The sequence below is a fragment of the Chelonia mydas genome, chromosome 4 (genome assembly GCF_015237465.2).
Source record: "Chelonia mydas isolate rCheMyd1 chromosome 4, rCheMyd1.pri.v2, whole genome shotgun sequence".
NCBI lineage: Eukaryota > Metazoa > Chordata > Testudines > Cheloniidae > Chelonia > Chelonia mydas.
The window spans coordinates 119,876,238-119,895,692 of NC_057852.1; the positions used below are offsets into that span (position 1 = coordinate 119,876,238).

Consider the following 19,455-nt stretch of genomic DNA (forward strand, 5'->3'; position numbering starts at 1 on the left):
ACATTCCACTCTAGTCTGACAACTGTAGACTATAATACCACATAACAGCTTCTGTTGGAGGTCAGCATTTTGCACTACTCAGTTCTCTCTCCTGTCTAATGATTGACACAGTTACAAAGGCTTGCAATGCAAACACTCAAATATTACCTTATAATATGGGATACAGATGTTATAATTGATATTAATGCATGGAGCAACTCACAAGCATTCCTTAAAGTCTAAACACATTCTTATAATTCTAATACCTATTTTAACAATATTAACATAGAGAGAGCCAGACTGTCCCAGCTATGTACTTGTCAGTGTTCAGTTGAGACATGGGAACCTTGGTATGAGCTGGCACCTGGTTTGCCAGTGTCACTGGCCCATTTTTAATTTTGTTCAGTCTGCCTGAGGACTATATCATCCATCCATTGTGGATTTACCACGGAGGTAAATGAGATAGTAACACATTGATCAAAGTTAGATCAACACTCCATTATAATTTACAGAAAAACTATTTTAGAGATATTTTAGAGAGTTATAAATTATATTGTCTTTAGCCCCAACCCTTTTGATACCATGAGTCCAAATGTGCAGATTCTAAGGGAGAGAAATTATAAGCAATACAATTTAGAAGCCTCTACAAATGATCAAAAGTGGCTTTTCTACACAAAATGTTACATTTGTAAGGTTCACTATCTCGTTATTTACATACAAGATCTAGAAACATGTGATCTATGTCAATGGAAGGGACAGATTCCCAGCTTTCACCATTTATGGATGGCCAGATGGATGGCCAATTATCTAATTTTAAATCTGTCATTAGTCCAGGACCAAACATCCAATGTGGACCTATGGATCATGCAATTTGGGGGTATTCCATTTGAAGGGGGGAAGAAAATATGTTTGTGCTTTTAAAAAACAACAACTGTGGACATTTGAGTGAGCTCTGAGGTTTGCAGTATTAGGAATAATCCTGACAGAAAGAGATAAGTGGTCAGTGCATGCGACTCAATCAAAGATGCATGATAAATGCAATTTAACAAATGGTTCTGCAATTTATTACATGAATGACACCACCCCATCTGTGGAGATCTCTACCTCTTGGGATATGAAATTCACACTATAACCACATACATAGATCAGATCAAGTATATTCACACAGAAATTACATTGGCACATAGTGTCCAAGTGTTGTTGAAATTTCTCAAGTAGCATTGGCTCTAGTCAAAGATAACGTAAGTAATGAATTAAGATCCTAATGTAAATCTGGGGAAACCCCAACCATATTAGTTTTCTTGCACTGAATTATATTGTTATCAAATCTGATTAGTGCTACAGAACCCTGAAGCATTAGGAAAGCTGGGTCAAATACTAAATGAACTCAGTGGTAAAGCTTAATCTTTTTTGTCTTGGAGTTACATAGCTATGGACTATTTTCAACAGGATCTGAACGTAACTCTGCTGGAAACCCACATGGATCAGCTTTTTCTCATAGGATTCCATCTTGTCTTTGCAAACTTATCAAATTGTGTAAGGATAGTGTGACTAGTTTCCTACTTTTCAGAGTAGCAGCCACGTTAGTCTGTATCCGCAAAAAGAAAAGGAGTACTTGTGGCACCTTAGCGACTAACCAATTTATTTGAGCATAAGCTTTCGTGAGCTACAGCTCACCTATGCTCAGATAAATTGGTTAGTCTCTAAGGTGCCACAAGCACTCCTTTTCTTTTTAGGTTCCTACTGTAATTCCTTAGGAAAAATGCACACTCTGGCCTATATTTTGCCCTTGTGAAGGCGTATAAATTAGACCTGGAAAATGAAGTGGATCTCTGGTTCTGACCAGAACAGAATCTATGCTGTGATCATCTCTGTTGTGTGCATGTGACTTGCTGCAGGTCAAATTCCTTCTCACACTTCTGCTAAATTAGTGTTTTATCCATTAATAGGTCCACATATGCATCTCTCTACTTACATATCTCTGGAGTTGCCAAGTGCCTCTTTCCCCCGTCCACTCCAGGAAAGGCTTTCTAATTATTTAATTGTAGAATATAACCTAAAGCTAAAGAATATAACATAAAGCTAAAGAGATTAACTATATCCATCCTGCACAAGGCCCAATTCAATTGGTTTTGCATGGAGCACTATGCAGAAGCTGGTGAGATAGATTTCACCCCTTCACCCAGAATCAGGCGGTGGGACAGTAGCACAGCCCTTCTGTGGCCACTATCCCAGGGAAGAGGCTGAAATAGTTGTGCCTCTGGATCCACATAGTCAAGATCCCATGGCCCTTTCTCTATTGCATCTCAAACAACCCCCTGTGATCTGACCTTCCGGGGTCACCGTGGATCCCCCACCTCAGTGCCCATGGCTGTTTTATGCATCTGTACAAGCACAGCACTGGGACAATGTGGTTTCCTAGGATGACAGGAAGAAAGCAGACCCTGCAATCCTTCGTGTACAAAGACAGCGATTGTGCCAAGCTGTTATGTAGGATCTGCAAGGGGGAGAAGATTGTATATATCCTGCATCCATACAAGGGCTAGGCAGAACTTGGCTCTGTAAATATCCCTATATTTAGAGCTATATCTACATCTACTTTCTTATACCAGGCTAACTCAAACCATACTGCGTTGCTGCTTGGAAATGCAGACGTGAAGGGATATCTGGTTCTAATATACAGATCACCTTATGGTGTGGCAGGTTTCAGTTTCCACAATAGAGTGCATTTGTGCTAGGAGTGATTTAAGCCATTTGGGACCTTCAAAGCACAAATCCTTAGTGAACCTTATTGAAAATGACTATGCTTGCTGAAAAAAATAAGGAAGAGAATCGAGAGGGGTGATCCAAGATCACACACATCAGAAGAATGGAAATGAAGTATTTTCTAAAATGTTGCTCTTTCTCACAGCGTTGGGTGTGACATGCATACCCCCATTCCTTTGAGATATTAAGTCATGCTAATATTGGTATAACTGTCTGTTTGCTGTGTAAGACATCATGCTGAGCTAAAGATATTTGTGTTTTTTTTAAAAAAACATGAGCAATGTTAATTATTGCTAATTTCCTGTTCCACGTTGCTGATTCCCAAGGAACAAAGGGTAATGGAAAAATTCTCCTCTCAGGTACACCTGATGGGTTTTGTCTACAATGTTTCACTCTCCCTCTATGCACAGAAATCTCATAGGAAGGGCAGAGTATCAGAATGTAGATTGGCTGTGTAGACTTGAAAGGAGGAGTTTGCCCTTGGGTCCCAAACTGGAACACTTTCTGTAGCTCATAGTCTCCCTAAAACATATGTATTTGATAAATAAGCAAACAACTCCTCAGACTCCAGTGGGCCTGCAGTGGTGTGACATCTGGCTGGTTATTTCTTTTTTTGGCATTTATATTCTTTAGATCCCATTCACCCTCCATCAAATTATATTATATCAAAATCTACTTATTCTCTCCAGTGTCTAATGGAAGTGAGGACATGGATGAATGTAAGCTTCCTGAAGCTCATTCCAGACCAGAGGGAAAGGATGTTTCCATAAAAAACCTGGACTGAACAGAAAATAGAGAATGCAAGAAAGAATCCTGCATTGCCAGGGAGGTGAAATAGATGAACTAATAGGGCTTTTCTATTTTTCACTTCTATGATTCTTTCACACTGTACTGACCAGCAAAGAGAAGCATTGAAAAAACAATAAGCCAGGGCTCTGTGAGCTGAGGAGATGTAGTAAAAGGTAGCTCTAAGATACATTTTTATTCCTCCAATCCAAAAGCTGTTGGAAGGTAAAATAGCCGCTGTTGTAATTCAGAAGAGTCAAAGCATTGTGCACTCTGTCCCCATCTTCTCCCACACTGGCGCGCCATTGACATGTGCCTCTTTATACACCAAGCTTGTCTGAGGCAACCTGAAGTCCCCTTAGCACCACGTGACTTAGGCAGAGCCAACGAGCTAGCCCCTTATATTTGGAGTGGAGGAGAGTTCGGCCTTTGCTGATAAAGAACCTGGTTTTTGAAGTGCTGAGCATATCCTTTGCTCTTTGGAGGGCCCCCAAATCCCACAGCAGTAAATGGGATTCGAGAATCCTCAGCACCTCGAAGGAGGCACTAGGTACCCCTGAAATTCAGGTGCACTTTCCACACCTTCAGGATTGTTCCAGATCCATGGCTGCTCCTAGAACCTCAGGCCTTTTCATCCTCAGGGCTTCAGATAACAGAGATGCTGCCTCTCTGACCTCGCCCCAGTGATCCATGATATTGTCACTCCCAGGTTGGATTACTGCACTGGTCTCCACCAGGGCTGACCTTTAAAAACCTCTAGAGGGTTCAGCCATACTGCACAATCAACAGGGTGCCTCTTGAGCGGGGTGAACCACTGCCACAATGAGCATACATTGGCAGTGCTCCATGCTTCATACCTATTGTCTGATGGCTCCCTGGTGCACTTCAAGAGGTAGAAGAGTCCCGTCCTCCACTTCCTTGTTTGTGCAGGATGGATTGGATGATCCATCACGAGATCCTGCCCTCACCCTGTCTTCTGTCATCCCTAAAAAATTGCTGCATATTGTTTCATCGAGAGTACACCATGCACAGACTCTTGTCATCTATTCCCCATCCCCCCCCTCTGAGCTTTACCACTGAGTTCATTTAGTATTTGACCCAGCTTTCCCCAGGCTGCAGGGTTCTGTAGTCCTAATCAGATTTGATAACAATAAAATTCAGTACAAGAAAGCTAATGCATCTGGGGTTTCATGGGGTGTCAATGTATTCATTATAACATGATGTGAGGTTGTGATTATGGCATAGTCTGCCAGGCTTTTGGACAGAAACGTGGGTGGAATACAGAGGTTTTGTGCATTTTGTGGCTGAGAATAAAAGAAGTAGAGATTCCAATGGAACACCTCAACTCCAGCATAATTCTAAGCGTGAGTCATTGCACCCAACAATGGTACTCAGAGCAAACAGATTCTTTTAACAGCAAAAAACAGCAATTCAGCAAAAAAAAAATGTACTCGCAATGAAATATTTCCATTAATTTATCCAGAGGGAGGACAGTCATCTGAGCATTTCCTGGAGCAGCACTGGATTGAGAAGAACCTTTTATTTCACAATAAAAATGGCTATAGTCAGTTTAGCTAAAGTTGGTTTGTTACCAACTTTAGCCTAATTGACTTGAGCCACATTTATTCCAAAATAAGTCTCCCCATGCAGATATGCTTTTAGCTAAAGCAACTCAAGTTACTTTTATTCTGAAATAGGAGTAGCTATACACAGATTTACACCAAAATCAGTTTGAGGAAACCAGTTTAGTTAAATTGGTGCAAGTTTATGTGTAGACCAGCCCTGAGACAGCAGAGCCCTACATCTCTGTCCAGGGACCTAACCAAACCCTCCAAGGCGCAACAGAGAACTCACAGCCCAAAAAAGGATGGGGACAACAGTGGCTTTAAGCAACCATGCTGGCCTCCTGATCCTGGGACACTCATGAGCTGGAGCAGCCTTGTTATAGGGCTGATCTTATAAGAGAGTCAGATTCCCCAGCCTGTGTGCGACAGGCTCCTCCATAGGGAAGGAGCCAACCCAGGTCCACTTGGGCATAGTTAGCTGCCTAAGTAGCTGGAAGGCAGCTAATTAAGTAAGGAGCACCTGGGTCTAATAAAAGGCTTAGGAGACCTCAGGTGGAAAAAGAATTCCTCAGAATAAAGGAAGCTTCAGTGGAGGGGAGCTCCTAGGGAGCCTGAATTAGGCATCAGCTCTCTAGGCACAGGGCGGGCAGTAAGGTTTTCCCACAGTGAACCACAGTTCCTAGAGCTAGAGTGGCCACATTTCAGGGAGGTGCTGGGGACTCTGGGATGTGGCCCAGCACCCCTAGTTCTAGCACTTATGTTGACATAATTACTGTCCATTTGTTATTCTGTGTAACCCTGTGTATCCTCTTTGCCTTGAATTATGAAACCATATCCTGACTGTAAAGCCAGAGGTAGGTCATTCCCCCCGAATGGACCCATGGCAGGCCTGGGAGAGACCCTGAGGAAACAAGGCAAAGACTGCAGAGCTCTTTGGGCACATGGGGCTGCTGCTGGAACCTAGGGACTTTTCTCTGGGGGCTTTTAAGTTTTATCTGGGTTCTAAGGTAAGAGCCTTTACACCCTTGTACAAGTACTGCTGTCAGAAGACTTCCTTATAGGGAGATCTACTGCTGTATAGTGCTTGGCTTCTCTTTGACTGAAGCTCACTGAAGTGAGCTTGTCCCCTCCATAAGAGGAAACTGAGGCAGGCCACAGCAGAACATCACTCAGCTAAAGGGAGTGATTGGGGAGGAGATGGAATCCCTTCTACAGGCTGCCACAGTGACTTGGACAGTCCTGGGGGCCTGTCTAAGGTAGGGCAGGCTTCACTGTCTACAGAATGAGTCACAGCACTTCTCAGAATCTCCATAGTGCTGCATATTGCAACCTTCTGCCCCGAGCTTGCCCCTTTGGAAGGCATCCTTGCAGTATCTCCATGGAGTTTGAACTGGGGGAATTCTCTTCTGCATGGAACCAGGACTTTCAGGGCTTCCATGTGCCACACTGGCCCTTTTACCAGGCATAAATAGGCTTTACTGGTGGGGAAGACGCTCACCCCAGTTCTGAACACACTGATTTAGAAATTTGGATCTTTCCCTGATATTGAAGTGTTTCGGGTAAGTGTCTGGATTCAGCCCATGGCAAAACTGTGTTTCAGCTCTCAGCTTCGAACTGAGTGTAGGTACAGAACTGGGGTTTGTTGTGGGAGTGCAGATTGGGCGTATTTCTCTTCTCTTATTTCATGTGAGGTTCCTCCTTTACAGAAACTTTGTTCATTTTCTACATCAAGGAAAGCTGGCTATGTATGAAACAAAATATATAAAAATATTACTGGAATAAAAATGCCAAAATTAGTCTAAACACTATTTCAGATATAAAATATTGCCATTACATTTACATATTGTTTCAGCCATGAGTGAACTTATGATAAATCCCTGAGAATCGGGATTTATAAGGAAGAAATAGGCCCTGAAAGACAGTAGAAATATTTTGTATCTTGTTATGTTGTGAATTGATATAAAAACCAACCATGAGGTGTCTGGTTGGAGTCATATTTGAAAGAGATTAAAATCACTTATGATTTCCCTCCCTATGACTTAGTAAAACTGTCATGTAGCATACAGTATTGCAGTAGCAGGTTATTTTATTCTGTTCCAAAGCGTTATGCACATATAAACTCACATTTCATAATCTCTGTGTTTTACCCCAGAAGTATGAGAGTGAAATGCACTAATATGAAAACATCCTCCACACACAAAGCTTGCATTACACTGTCATAAACATAGTACTGCCTGTGAAGAGGCCAGTAGGAAGAGGAACTAGTTAACCTTATCATACTGCCACCTAGAGGAGCACATAAATATCTTTATCCTAAGCTAAGAGTTCTGGAAAACCCCAATATAGGGCCTCCAGACTTACTTCAGTGAGAGTTTTGTCAAAGTAAAGGAGTGCAGGGTTGGGCCCATAGTGTGAGTTATTTTTTAGAAATAAGAAATCTGTTTAGGACAACTTGTAGCTGACTGCCTGCAAAGGTTGTTAGCACAAAAGTCATGTGACTGACCTCCACTAAAAACAATTGTTGTGGACGGGTTCAGATTTTCCTAACAGTTCTGTATTGCACAATCCAAACCCCTGCTAAAATTAGATCTGTACTTTTGCCAAATTGTAACTGATTAACAAAAAAGTTTGGCTCAAGCAATTGTTCCTGTTCAGTTTTAATAGCAAATAGTCTCCAAGCTTCAAGGATCATTAAACTGTTCGTTGTTCTCCTGTGTTTAATTACTCAGATATTGATTTTAACACACAAGGCAGAACAGTAAGTTTAAACACTTTAAATATGGAAGTAGGAAACAGACATGGCTCAAAATGATTTAGGTGGCTGGAAAATATAGCTCAATTACCAAAGTTAAAGAAAGGCTTTTTTCCAGAAGAATGACTTTTTGTATAGGGCCCTACAACTCTCTGGCTTGTGTCCCCACAGATGTAGCAACTTACTGTTTCCAAAAGCTCCATGCAAGCTAAGAGCCCCTACTTGGTATGCTGCCAAACCAAATTACTTCTATAACGATGGAGGCTGGTGGTGCAGTTAAGGCACCGGACTACAACTTGAGAAGCTGGCACTCTGCGGCAAAGCCAGGAACTAACAGCCTCTGTGACCTTGGGCAAATCACTGAATCTCTTGGGGCTCACTTTGCCATCTGTAAAATGAGAATAGTTCTACTTTTTGTCCATTTACACTGTAAGCTCCTTGGGCAGGGACTGTATCTTAATATGCATTTGCACTGTGCTTCTACAACGGGCACTGATCACAGCTGGGACGTCTAAGTGCAACTCAGATATAACTAACATACAAATGGGCCATATGGGAAAATGCATTTTTTAAAAAAGCTTCTAACTCTTAAGAAGGGGGTTACAGGTTCCTCCGCCACAGATTTTTAACAGTTGGAGGCTCAGAAAATTCATGACCTCTTATTCGCAAAGTTTCCTTAACTTTTCCTTCAAGGGTTTGCTCCTCCAACACCCTTCCCCATGGAATCTAGGCTATCAACCCGAAAAACAACAGATGTTCCAAGATCCATGCGGCTCTCAGGACACCTCCTAGATGCACAGCATATGCCCCCCAAAAGGGCTCCCACTTCCCTCATGACATCTTCAAGATCCACACTGCCACGCACTCTCTGCTAGGTCCACATCCTCCCCTGGGGAGCAGTGGGATTTGCGGTCAGAGAAGGAGAGTGGCGCCTCTTCCAACCAGCAGTAATTGCAGGGCTGATTGCTGCTGTGAAATCTGCCAGGCCCTGGAGAGCACCATATTCCTTCTCATGTTATCTGGCTGTGTAATCGAACTGGTCAACAAATGCCAATTATGTTTTGTGGGAAATCTCAAAACAATGTATTTGAGACAAAAGAGAAATCCTGTGCAACTGTTTCAGATTTTTTTGTGGGAAAAGTGGACATTCTTCACCTTTCAAAAACTCTTTTGGGGAACAGGTTTTATATGAAAAAGAAGCAGCTTCAGTGTAGCAAATCACAGGAGACACCCTCTGTCTCACATTCTACTGCAGCAGGCGAGTGTCTTTGTGGTGGAATGCTGGGGCCATAACCTTGGCAGCTAAGCAACGTTTCGGGAAGGATTGTCGGCCCAAGTCGAACCCCGAGTTTCAAATCAAAATCCCCAGCTGCCCCATTTCAGATGCGTAAAGTTCTCTCTTAGCAGAAGGAATGCTAAATGTTGGCTTATTCAGGGCAAACTGTGAGCAATAGAGAGAATACTTTCCAGGCACTTCTCTTAAGACTCATAGCGTGGCAGCAATGGATTCTGGGAAGGAGAAGTATAGAGCAGAGATGGGTGAACCAATTAGGATAAAGTAAAAAATGGGCCAGACTTTTGATCTCAAACCAAGCCTTTCATGAGGTTCCAATAAGATTTTTATTATGGTTTATCCATACATGATGGGCATCTGTACCCTTTCAGTCAGAATGACGTTCATTTTATAGTGAAAGGAGCAAACCCAAGAAAGAACTAAAGTCAGGTCCACATGAGGGAGAGCCCAGTGTCTGTCCCCTCTGCAACAGGCTGCATATGGCGACAGAGAGGGGGGTCATCTCATCATTTAAAAGTTCAGTTCATCATAGAAACAAACTATTGTATGTACACTATGGTTTAATTAGCTTCTTTTGTTTGTATGATTGTGTACTACCTAGTTTCTACCAGAAGCAGGAGTGTGGAAGTACCTGACATCTGGGATAAAGGCTATGAACTCTGGAGGAGTGGATTAGTAGCCTAAGATTCATAGGTTTTAAGGCCACATGGGACAACTGTGATAATCAAATCGTGCATAACTCAGGTCATAGAATTCCACCTGGTAATTCCTGAAGTGGAAGGAATTATTCTTCAGTGGACATCAGTGAACACTACTGAGTCCAGTACCTTGTGGACGAAGTACTGCATATCTTTTATCAGAAAGACATTTTATCTCAATTTGAAGATTTCAAATGATAATGATTTATCACTTCCCTTGGCTCCAGTGGTTCCAATTACTTTCACTGTTAAAAAGTGGCATCTTATTTCTGACTTGAATTTTTCCCAGCTTCTAGCCATTAGACCTTACACCGTGGTCTGCTAGCTTAAAGGGTCCCTTCATGTCAGATATCTTCTCTTTGAATAGGTACCTATGGAACATGATTGAATCACCTCTTTGATAAGTTATGCAGCTTAAGTTCCTTACATCTCTCATTGTAATACATGTTTTCCAGACCTCAAATAATTTTTGTAGCTCTTCTCCATTCAGAATTCAAACATCTAAGGCAGACCCTCAGATGTAAATCAACCTCAACTTTAATGGAACTACACCAGCTCACATCAGCATTTGACCTCTAGATTCTCTGGAACCAAAGATTCCAAAATATTCTGGGTCAGCTGACCCTTCATCACTGTAGACCAAGGACTCTACTGTGAGCTGGCACAGAGGCGTTCAGGGAGAGAGAGAGACAGTGCACAGGGCAGCAGCAGAGCTGGGTGACTTCGGTGAGTCCCTGCTTACCTAGCACTTTAATAAAGCTGAATCACTAAGTTGAGTTATGTGGTGATGCCTCCAAGGGACCAGGCAAGGAGCTCCCTTGGGACAGGAGACAAACCTACAAAGAGATGCTTGGACTAGTGGTGCTTTCTGATCCCAGCCAGGAGTGGGGTCTGGTGGATGGGTGAGGAGGTGCAATTCTCTCTGGTGGGTGGGAAATTAATTAGATGGACCAATACATAAATTATTGGAAGGGGGATGTATTTAACACCTTATTTGCATATATATTCTGTTGTTGTATGTGATGGGGAATAAACCCCAAACATGCACTGAAAGGGTGAAAGGGAGCTAGGGAGCTTAATTAGTGCACCTGGTTGCACCTGGAGGATGGGCTAGGCTCAGTTAAAGGAGAGTCCCAGCTGGTGTAGGAGGCACATAGAGGATATGCAGGTGAGGGTGCTCAGAGTAGAAGGTGACTGTGGGAACAGATGGATAGGGACTCTGTGTTCTTTCTCTGGGTGTAGCAGAACTGCCTACAGCTGGGGAACCCTGCCAGGTAGGATGCTCATGTGGAGGCCCTAACATAAGGGGGAAGAACTGGCTTAGTCAGGGGAGGCTGCACTCAAGAGGAGGGGTAGGACTTACAGGTGGAGGTACTGGGGAGTGGAATGCTGTAGGGGGCCTGCCTGCGGAAGCCCTGCTTTGAGGGTTGTTGATAGGAAGAAGTTGAGAGGCAGCAGCCAGAAGCCTGAGGGAACAGACCTTGGCTGCTTGTTATAAGGTCCATGGACTGGAACCCAATGTAGTCTAAGTTCTCCTATGAACCACTGGGAAGTTGGCATGGAACCCCCTGAGAAGGGGCTAAGGAAAGTTGAAAGCCCTAAGAGAAGGAGTAAAAGGACCATGAGGTCCAGAGTTGGGGCCCAAAGTTGGACGTAAGGACTGGGACTATTGTCTGTTAGACTTTCTGTTACTCCAGAAGTCGTGGGTGACGGGGGAAGAGAGACTATAAGTGACTGGCCAGAGGGCTGAGTCATGACAAGAGGCAGACTGCTGTAGCTATCAGCAGAGTGTGCCAGATGAGAAGAGCCTGCTACTCCACACACAGGAATAAAAGGGTGTCCCAGTGGTAAGTCCACTCTTCACTGTTTTCCCAAGTTTATGACTGTGTTCCCATTCCCCTAATAAAGATTCCTTTCTTTGTACACAGCCCCTATTGCTTGCAAGTGGGGAAGTATTAAGGGTACCCAGGGAAAGAGTGTTTAGTGTTCCCAGGCTTCTGGGTGGGGGCTCAAGTGGGTTTAGTTATTTATCAGAAGGGACCCTAGCTATATTGGACCTGGGTTTCCTGCCATCTGGCAGAAGGGTTACACTTATTCATATTCAAGAATCTTACTCTGTGAAGTTAATGCTCAATTTTTTTGTGGGGAGTGGAGGGGGCCGGACATGTAGGGTTGGGCCCTGGGTGTTCCCAGGGCTGTCAGCACTGCAGTTTCTCCTGGGGTTGGGTTGCAGCACATCATTTGAAGCTATTTAATTTTATGTAAAATGAAGCATGTGTTCCTTTGCATCAGGAATGTATGTTTTTGATTTTTTTTCTTTCACTAAGAGGCAGAATTTATAGGTAGATTTATACACAGAATAGTATGCAACATACGGTTATTGCTGAACAAGTTATTGGTTGGTAAGTCAGCATGCTGTGTTTCTAATTTACAGCAACTGACACCAGATAATAGGATAAATCCAGATCATAACTAAATGTTCCAGAAGCTCAGTGCTAATTATCATAGGTTGTGATTCCTAGATTAGCAAATGGCATTAGAAATTAAAATGCAGTGCTAGGGAATGCTCAAAGAATCTTAGAAAGAATATATTGTCTATGTGCCAATTTTTCATAATGTTCATTGTGGTATAAATGGAAGGGTCTTAAATATGCTAAAATGTTACCTTTTGAATCCAATAATCAGCTTTCTGGTGTATTTCTAAAAATAAGAGTCTTGCTTTCAATTTGGCCACGACTATCATCCTTGCTAAGCTGCAACAGATCACTTTGCATTTACATTAACATCAAGCTTAATAACATTTTAAGGATTGTACACAGTGGAACATGACTTTTCCTCATTAAATTCTTTCGCCGGCTGTTCAATGAAAATCAGCCATGAGTATTTCCATTCAACCTTCTTTTTTCTTAGCTCATTAATTACAAAGGTGCAAGAACAGTTGTAAAAGTTGGGGAGGGGAGCTAGAGGGGATGTAATGAAAATGCATACGTCCTGTAGCCACATTGCAGGGGACATCAGTGGGACAGTAAAAAGAGGTACAGCAGAGTTGGGAAGGGAGAGAACTATTGCCTTATCTCTACTAGAGTTTGTGTTTATGATTCAGTTAAATTAATATAAAGATAAGGTCCTTATTAAGTAATTCTCTTAACATGCATTTAGATTTTGAAATCTGACATAGTGCAAGCCATCTCAGTACACATGTGATGTGAATTACATTAAAATGAAATATTTGGAAAAGTTTGTATCAGTCTGAGGAGGCCTTGCTTCAGACATCAAAACAGCACCATCTTCAGGTAATTTATAAAATAGATCAGTGTAACTAATCAGGACTTCAGTCATTCCTAACTTTTCAAGTTGCTTTATCAATTGTGAATTTCTTAGGTTGTCATTTGCAATATTATTATTTTAATCCTTTAATTTAATTATTTTTTGTTGTTGACATTATAATTCTTTTCCTCTCACAGTGAGCTTCTTTGACACACAGAACAAAATCTAGCTCCAGCAGGTGAATGTAAACACTGCACTGGGTTTTTACAACAGGTGACTCTATTAGAGTTGCAACTAAGTTCTGAAAAGATGTAATCACAATGACATCAAGGAATAAGCACAGCACATCAGGAAAAAGTGATGCAAATGTACATATTAATAACTTAAACACTTGTTAATCATAAATAATAGTGATCCTTCCTATTACATCCACACCCTCCTAGTTCTATTTATGATCAAATCGCTGATCAGATTTACTCCAAAACTCTCACTATACGAATGTCATAGGATTATTGTATCCATTCCATGCTGCACAACATAATGCATGTCTTTCTATGACTACTATCCTGTAGAATTTGAGAGTTATCATTTTTTAAGGTCACAAACAATATCTTTCCTTTCTCTAGTGGTTAGGCTGATTTTGTTATTCTACACACATTATTTCCTCAAAATGTGTGAAAGTTGATAAACAGATACATTGCGGAACAGAACCTGTTCCTTAAGAACTCAGTTCTGCAGTCTTTATGCAGGGAAAAGTCTAGTTAGGTTAATAAGTTGCCTGAGAAATGAATGCCCTATCAGGCCCTTGCTCTAGGTAACTAGTTATTTATTTCTTGATATTCAAGATTTAAAGCAAACTATGAAGCATGGTTTGAGCCCTCTACTTAAATGCCAGGTGATATTTGATACTCCTTATAATGCAATTACATTGACATACTCCTGCAGTATTTTTTATTGTCTATTAAAAATGCCTCAAGTTTATTTCCCTGTTAATTTACTTTGTAGACTGGCTATTGACAAACTATGGGCAAAGCCCCATGTCCAGTGTGACCCACTAAATATAAAATTTCTAATCAGGACCTCTGGATTATATGGCAAGGATGACAAGTATATGTAGCCCTCCTAAAATATCTCTGCACTGAGTCCAATATATTGCAATCAGCAGCCCTCTTATTTCTCACTGCCCTCAAAGGTTCAATATGCTGCAGCATTTGGTATTAATAGGTCATTGTGCAAGCTGTCGGGGAAAGCTGGAGGCTTGGACCACTGGTCAAATTGGACAGTTGGGGCTTTTTGCCTCCAGAAGGGTGCAAGAGTTTTGTGTTTTGGCAGCCGGGAGGCAAAGGAGGAGGTTGGGACTAGGAAAAGATGCATCTTCTCTTTCCTTCCCCCCTCTTTGCAGGGACTATAAATTTGAAGGAGGTGTTTGAATTTTTCATTTCCTACCCCACCAAGCCCTCACAGGAGCCAGATGTCCCCATCCCAGTATTTGCCACTTCTGGCAATACTGGTGGAAAAGCTCATTACCTTGATGCTGCTGCTAAAATGACCAGCAGTGAACTAATTAAAGATGTTGACAGTTAAAATATTCTCATTAGGCTTCACCCTTTCAATGGGGCATTTCACTTCTCTCAAATGGATTCTTTCTGACTGTCTGCAGACTCAGGCACATTTCACAGTACTGGTCTACATTTTACTTGTGTTTTGAAGAATTTCTCAACTATATAGGCCACAGATTTATTTTTTTCTAAATGAAAGATGAAGATTATGGAACATATATAAAAAGAGAGACCTATTTACATAGTTGCATTATCCCACTTTAAATGGGGACTTGACTATGGGACAGGCACCAACTGATGGAGTATATCTGGAGTAATACCACTGACTTCAGCAGAGTTATTCCAGATTTACACTATTGTAATGGATGTCCGAATCTGGCCTTTTGTTTCCGCTACAACTAAATTCTCCAGCATTAAAGACAACCATTTTCAATATATCCCATTTAACAGCAAGACCATTTAATTCCATATTTTAAAACAGAAATCCATGTAGTGTATATCATATCCATATCTAGTCTGTAAAATAACTCAAATATTATAATATGCAACAAATTATAATAGCATTGTATATGCATGTTTATGTTTAAATTGCTTTATAATATGACTGTCATATTTAAATAACATTTTAAACGTGTTTGTCTAATTTATGTTACAGTTCCTTGTTTAATTCTATTTTTGAATAGAATCCACTGAAGGCAGTGGAAAGATTTCAACAGGGACTGGATCGGGTCCTTTCAGATGCTGTTGAATATTCTTGATATGGGGCCTGACTGTGCTGGCTTTACTCATCCGACCATCTGTAGTGTAGTCTGTCTGTTTATTCTGTATGCTTTTACTCCTTTTGAAACAAGCATTGTATTTTGCCTCCACTGAAGGCAATAAGCCAAGCAAAACTGCTGTTGATTTCAGGATTGGGCTCTAAATTGCGTAAAGAGAACTCAGTTACTTTGACCATATAACCTTAGAGCAGTAAATGACAACGTGGCTAATACTCAATCTTCCTAGACAAACAATTTGACAATAAATTAAGATATTTTCAGCACTCTTGGATTGTTTTAAGGGGGGGAGGAAAGCCTCTGTAATCTATGATGATTTTTGGATTTCTTGTTAGTCTGAAGGCATTTTCTCTAACTAGTCATAACATTTCATTTTTAAAGCGGACCCCCTTATGAATTGCGTGCTCCCCTTCATTTATACTTTGTGTTTAAAAAGTTGCTCTCACACGTCCTGCAGTTTCCTACTCTCATGTATATTTCAGGAATCTGGGATTTTATACACATGAGTTTCTTATTGTGCAGGGGGCATTTGCCTAAATTGCAAAACGGGGTGGAACCCAAAACACGTGAGCGAAGACTGGGGATTTCAAAAATGACAAACTTTGAAAGGCTTCTGAAAAGTTGAGTATGGAGGTTAGATCAGCCCTAGGGCAATTTGCACAACCAGCACTTAGGAGACACATAACCTAAGCTGACACTGACCTTGCCAGCATTACAGGGCAATGTTTTCACATGGATGGACTGTTCTTGAACTATTTATCCAATGTATTAGGGTGAAACAGGATTTTCCGCAGTGTCAGGCTTGTGTGGCTGCTTCTCCTGCTTATTTTTAATTGCACAAAACATGTTTTTATTGCAAATGCAAAGACAATCTTACTATCTGCTTGCAATTCAATCTCCACCTCTCCCTTTGCAGTACAGGAAATGATGCAGCCCAGCATCTAGTTCCAAATCCGTGTCTTCTTTCTGGAGTCCTCTGTTTAAAATAGTACTAAAGGGACATTGCAAGCGCTTAGTGAGATCTCTACAGTCCCATAACTTGGGGGGATTAGAGTAGATTCACTCATTTTAAAGCATGTGCATTCAGAGAATGCCAGTGGCTCCAAGATGCTGCAGGCAATCGCAGCAGCAGCAGCGGCGGCATATTGAAGGTGCTCGGCAGCCATTTCTAGAACAAGTGCCCCTGTTTGTATGTTTCACATGGTCTATTCTGCATTAAGGTGAAATAAGGGGAGAGGGTTTCTGTGTAAAGCCACAAGATGTCACTTCCAAAGGTGGGGGGACATGTGGGGTCAGCGCCTGCTCCCCCATTTGCTGCTTAGTTTGTAGCGAGCATGCTCAGAAACAGTACTGAAGCCGGCTGCACTCCTTCTGGGCCCCCACGATTGGCAGGCATGGGTGTCTCTGGTCACTTCTAGTCACCACTTGTCATTATCCTAATGATGGGGACCTATTGTGAGATGATGAGGGGTTCTTTTAATGTTAAAGCCTTGGCTGCTAGAACATGTAGATTTCATTCCAAGAAAATGCAGGTCACCAGTACATTCTTTTTACCCAAACACACGAATAGCCAGCTGAATGAAGGGGGTTTACCTATGTTCACAAACACTCAAAAGGACCAAGTCCAGATTCATGCATCCCAAGACAACAGCCATGTAAGAACATGTGGGTTAAAAATCCATGTGGCATGATCTTAGTTGCAATAGCTACAGTCAAAATGTCCTCGCTCATCCTTCCAGCTTGACACAGGATGGGGTGAGTGTTAGTTAAAATGTAGATCTGACAAGGCAAACATTTGAAAATTAAAACAGTATTTATTATTTTAAGCGCCTGATAGGGACAGTCAAATAGCCCTGTCTGCTCAATGCCCAAAGGGCAACTCTGATCCCAAATGGGCAACCAAAGGGACCCATTCTGAGGAATGATGATTACCTATGATTTCAAATGTCCCTGTTTCCAAGAGGGGGAATTGAGATGTACCTAATGGAAAAACTTTTGAACTGCTTGCAGCCAACAGCTAAATAAATAATAATAAAAAAATCCTCCATTTCTCACCCCCACCCCATTCCTGTGTCCTTGTTTGGGGTGAGAGATCTCCCTTGTGCTTTTATTTAAGGAGAGGGAAGAGATTGATAGAGAAGGGGGAGGAGTTTGGGGTGATGGGAAAGAGCCAAAGGGGAAGCCAGCCAGGCTGGGTGTCCTTACCCTGGGCTATGCTGGTTTATTTGCCAGCTTACTTTACAAAACCAAATACGTTCTACAAACGCCATGAGAAACTTACATCAATATCAAAGGGAGGTTTGGGCACACAAAGACTGTGGGATTGGGTCCCTGTGGTCTGCACCCTCTCCAGGGACCTGCTCCAAAGCCCACTGCAGTCAGTGGGGAAGGCTCTCCACTGACTTTTATGAACTTTGGATGAGAGCCCTAAAGATGAGCCTGAGCCTGCTCCTCGCAAAGTCAAGGGCAGAACTTCCATGGAGCCAGTGAAAGGTGGGGCCAAAACAGACACCTAGAGGTGAGCAGCTGTTGCGCTGGAAAGGACTAGACCAGCGGTTCTCAACCCACAGGCTACTTGTGGCCTAGTCAGCACACAGCTGCAGCCCGTGTGACATCATTAGGGTCAACCTGTGTGTGTGTGTGTGTATGTATGTGTGTGTATATATATATAGTTTGGATGCAGCCTAGGTAACACAGGGAGACCTGCATATGTGGCCCACAATGGTAAATAGGTTGAGAACCACTGGACTAGACATCACCAGGTACAGCCCCTTTGCCTCAGTTCTAGAGCAATCACTACTATTATTGGATCCCTTACACCAGCTCCAGTAAGGATGGAGAAAAGCGTTCCTTCTGGGAACCTTAAAAGTTCAGTTGTTTCATCTTGATTCTTACTGTGTTTTGATCTGCACTTTTCTAGCTGTCACACATGCATACAGATTGCAGCTTGTTAGCATTTTAGTATTAGTCTCATAGATTCATAGATACTAAGGTCAGAAGGGACCATTATGATCGTCTCAGTTCAGCTGTCGATTTTTTTATTAATCCATGGTGTTCTTTGTCAGATTTCTAAACATAGCTGGATTTTGCAGAGTCATTCCTTTTATAGAAAGCATTAGCGATAGCCATTTTCTGGACAGTTTGGTGAACAGGTTAACAAGGGTAAAGGTCCATTCCACTGTTAATCTTGGTGTGGGTTTTTTTTTGTGTTTTGTGTGTGTTTTTTTTTAATTGAACACTCCTGATTCAGGTCTGGCACTGAATCCAAACCAAATTATCTAGAGGAAAACTGGAGCCAATGTTTTGGAAATATTAATTCTTTTCAAACAGGGTTTGATCACTTCGATTAACTTTCCCTGAAGTGAAATAGACTATTAATATAGTTAATGTAGTTACTTCCACTCACGTGTAAATATACAGAATATATGGTCCCAAGTCCGTTGAATTCAGTGGGAATCCTTTCACTGACTTCAGTGGGGTTTGGTTCAGGCTTATACTGAATGGATTCCCCTATACTAATAAAATGCAAAACGCTGAAAGAATGTGTCCGACACAAATGCGTTTGGCTAAGCCCCAGAGCAAGTGTTGGTGAAATCGTAGGGACGGGTAGAAAGCAAGTGTGTAAAAAGGATCAATCGGCGGAAGAACAAGGAAACGTTACTAAAACCAGTGTAAAACGCGACCCCAGGAGCTGCTATCACTGGCCGAAGTCAATAGGACACAGGATCGAATCCAATTTGGGCCGGACGCAGAAAACCTCCAGCTAGAGAGTTCATTAGACCCGGCTTCACGGCCCGCTGGGGCAGAAGCCTGGTCATGAAACAAAGAAGCGGCTCGGAGCAAGGCGGGCGCAATGCGAACAGCAGCGAGCCCCAGACCCGCCGGCCAGAGCTCTCGATCGCGTTACTGCCCCAGCCCAGCGAGCCGCCCTCCGCGGTCTCTGCTGGCGCACGCGGCCCATTCGCTTCCCGGGGCAGCTCCGCGGGAACACAGACTGGACGATTCCGTCTCCT

At 42.3% G+C, this 19,455-nt stretch overlaps 1 long non-coding RNA gene across 1 annotated transcript; it reads left to right on the plus strand.

Moving 5' to 3' along the window:
- Positions 1–10,990: 10,990 nt before the first annotated feature.
- Positions 10,991–15,715, plus strand: LOC122465584. Its single transcript, XR_006290526.1, has 3 exons — positions 10,991–11,687; positions 13,000–13,133; positions 15,350–15,715. It is a non-coding gene; the product is annotated as an uncharacterized LOC122465584 (long non-coding RNA).
- The last annotated feature ends 3,740 nt before the right edge of the window (positions 15,716–19,455 follow it).